Raw genomic sequence first — 4,228 nt, forward strand, 5'->3', positions numbered from 1 at the left:
GATTTGTGTATATTATGTATAACTTGTAAAGAACACGTTTTTCAAAGTTAGTTTCTTACAGAAAAAATAACTCAAACACCAAAAAAATCAATCTTTTTCTACCATTGTTTTCTACCTATTATAGTATAATAGTTCATTGTATATCTTATGAAATATTGAATTATTGAAATGATCGTGATAAGAGCCAGTTGCACCGTCTACGGTTAAACTTTGATTAAGCTTAATCAGCTGATAACAGATATTTAACCGGGCAAATTTGGCCGATTAAACTCCGGTTAACTTTAATCAGAGACGGTGCAACTGGCCCTAAAAGTTTGATTCGAAATTCAAACTTGAACGGTCAGTCTTATCAAGAGACAATGTGACATCATACTTGATAACAATAATTAATTTTGTTGATAAAATATAACCAGCAAAATTGAACCAAGGTTCAGGTACGCGGTTGCTCATAAGTAAAAACCGGATTCCCGTGCAATTGCATATTTTTATGGCGTGTTCTAAATTCAATAGAAAAAAGCTACAAATCCAAATCAAGAGATGTAGATTAATTTAAAGAAAGTTTTATGTTGCACAAAATTGCACGTTTTTGGGTTTTTGCACAAAATTGCACGTTTCGGGTTTTTTTTATAAAAATGTACTTTTGTACAAATATTTTTGTATTTTTGTATTATTTTTATCGGTGCTATATTATGTTTTTATACAAAGTATTGGACTTTTATATCTATTTCAGTAAATTTAAAGAATTGGTATCTAATATAGAAGATGACGCCCAATCTGTCCAAAAAGTAAAGTCCATTTTGAGTACTACATCAATTATATCTGATTTAACATTTATTCGATCACATTTGTCCGAGTTGCCAAATTCAATTACAAAACTGGAAAAAACAAAACTCAACTTTAAATTATCAAATAAATGTAGTTGAAACAGTAAGAGATGGACTTAAAACAATTGAAAATGAAAAGGGACAAATACTATATGAAAAATTCAAATTAGTATTTGATAAAAATCCCGGATACAATATTTTAAAACTGTACAACAATTCAATAAATGGAAATGATGTAGATTTTAAAGAAGATTCTGCTATTATAAGCTGCTATAAACAATGCCCGATAACAAGTGTCGACGTAGAACGTGTGTTTTCACAGTTAAAACACATATAAGTGACAGAAGACATAATTTTAAAGAAAAAAATTTGGAAATGTAGGTACATGATTATACATTTTAATCAAATATTGTAAAGTCAGTTATATACAAATTGTCAGTTTATTATTATTTAAATCAAATATTGTAAGGTCAGTTATTAGTTATTACTTATTAGAATTAAAATTAGAAGTACCTATAATGAAAATTTTATTTTTGCACGTTTTTGCACATTTTAACATTTTAATTGCACATTTTTTAGATTTTAGCTGCACAAAAATCCGGTCTTTACTCATAAGTAATAACATAGAACAATTGTCGGCTAAAATACGGTCGGCCGTAATATTTTTCGGCTAAAATAATGTCGGCTGTAATATTTGTCGGATAAAATACTGTCGGCCAAAATATTTGTCGGCTAAAATACGGTCGGTGGTAATATTTGTCGGATAAAATATTGTCGGCTGAAATATTTGTCGGCCAAAATACGGTTCTGCTAAAATACTTGTCCAATCAATTATTTTTCGGCTGAAATATTTTTCGGCCAAAATACGGGTCGGCTGAAATATTTTCGGCTATTTTACGCGCCCCCCTCGCATACGTGCGTGACGTATATTTTACCACCCCACCCGCCGCAGTTTGCATACGCGCGTAACGTATATTTTACCGCCCCCACCCACCTCACCCACCGCTCGACTCATCACGTGACCAAGACATATTATTGTACACACAGCATATTATTGTACACACCATATTATATTCGAGCCGCCCGACTCATCACGTGACCAATACATATTATTGTACACATACCATATTATTATATCATATTATTATACACACCATATTATATTCGAGCCGCCCGACTCATCATGTGACCAAGACATATTATTGTACACATACCATATTATCGTATCATATTATTGTACACACCATATTATATTCGAGCCGCCCGACTCGTCATGTAACCAATACATATTATTGTACATACTACTAATCGACATATATTTTATCAGCGCAAGCGTACAACGAGTTATCAGATACATTATCATATATTTAACCGTTATATTCAAACTCTCGGATAACAGGCAAAGTAATACATTTGAGGGAAAAAACAACATTCCTTGGTGATATTCGTTATATAGTCCTTAACTATTGTTATAAGATTTGTAAAGAAAAACCTTTATCCATATATTTAATACTTAAATGATTGTCCGCAACACGTTCTATAACCCGAGACGAATTTTATACTAGCTAAGTCATAAATATCAATCGGTGAAATTTCCTAGTATGTTATTAACTATTTTTGTTTGATTGTAGCATATGGTTAAATTTCTTAGTATGTTAGTAACTATTATCTTTAGAAATATATTATAACCCAATCACCGAGAAAGGTATCTCCTATTGTTAACGCAGTGACCTGCACCGTTAGGCCTTTCGTTGGGTTGTTGACAACACAAGCAGGTCAATTCCTAGAATTGTACCGATAAACAATGGTATCCAAAATAGTCTGAAATCTATATTGATGTATACATGTATCATAGTAAATACCCAATTAATATTTTGATAACCCACGGCTTGAAATGCCACTCCCATCGAAAATGCTCAGATTACTGGACACTCGCTCCGTTGTCCGCCAAGACATAGTCAGTCTGTTCTAGACACCCACACCTTTACTCACGCTTTGCCTTCGTTCTCTCCGTGTTTTCACAGTCCTTACTCATCAGTGTTTTCAATTTTTCTAAGTGTTTAAACACTTTATTCTTTTCAATCGTTTTCATTTCAATCATTTTAAATATGTTTAAACGCGTACAGTGCCCGTCGGTGTTCGCACGTAAAGATGGTTTAACCAGACATGGTAAAACTCATGCGGGTGTACGTTTCCCATGCAATGTATGCGATAATTCGTTCAATGTTAAGTCAAACCTTAGCTGACATATGAAAAATGTTCATGGTATGTATTACAAATATAAAGTTTTATATCTTATACAATATTAATTTATATATTATTTTTTTCTAAGGTATCGTCATCATCCCGGCACACTTAAGACCTATACCCCCTGTACCGATCGTCGATCAAGGTATTTCGTTCCCGACACCACTATCAGACATCAATAAATTTGAAAAAAATAATATTAACGTGTCTATTAACATCTATGGGGTAGAGAAAAAGTTTCAACCACCCCAGAAATTCCCCACGTACGAGGTGTACCCGCTACGTGTAGTCGACGATGAAAAATCAAACCATTTTGACCTGCTATTGGTGAAGGACGGCGACAACTCGCATTACGTATATATCTCGAATTTTTACCGGCTGGTGCGACCGCAAAAAACTAGGCATAATGATCACGCTATTTTTTGCAAGAGATGCTTTACCAGCTTCGACAACCGGAATTTGAAATTCAAGTTGAGCGGACAGGAGGCCCTGAACCAACACAAATTGATTTGCGGGGCGCACAAACCAATTTTACCGGAGATGCCGAAGGAGGGTGATTGTGTTGAGTTCAGGGCGTGGAAAAACGCGGTTAGGCACCCGTTTGTCATTTACGCGGATTTTGAGGCGATCTTGGCGAAGACGGAGGAGGCAAGAGGGGGTAGTACCGCGATTACCCAGAAACACAAGGCGATGAGTAACGGATTTTTAGTGAAGGCGAGCGAGGACGTACCGGTGGAGTTATTGGTGGAGTTATAAGAGAAATATATATGGTGTAACCAAATTTTCAGCCAGGAACGATAAACTTGACGCCATAAATCGGTACGTGTCGATAAACCGAACAGTGAAGGTACTACTTATATATTTCGAGAAAGATATATATTTCTCTTCACTGTTCGGTATAACGTTAATAGCCTGAGTATCATACCCAAGCTCCGTTACTATTAGATGGGCGTCATAGTTGGAAAGGTTATGGAAAAAAACGGGGACAAATTTAGGCTGTTGTAACTCTAAGTTACACCTCGAGCACAAGGTCTGCCTAAATTTGCCCGTCAGATGATCATGATCCCTAACCTTATCGCCCCCGACTAATATACATTTGCATAAATTACACTCAGTACACTCTTGATGTGTTTTTCTTCGCTCCTCAGTCATGATTA

This window comes from Acyrthosiphon pisum, chromosome X (assembly GCF_005508785.2).
Source record: "Acyrthosiphon pisum isolate AL4f chromosome X, pea_aphid_22Mar2018_4r6ur, whole genome shotgun sequence".
Classification (NCBI taxonomy): domain Eukaryota; kingdom Metazoa; phylum Arthropoda; class Insecta; order Hemiptera; family Aphididae; genus Acyrthosiphon; species Acyrthosiphon pisum.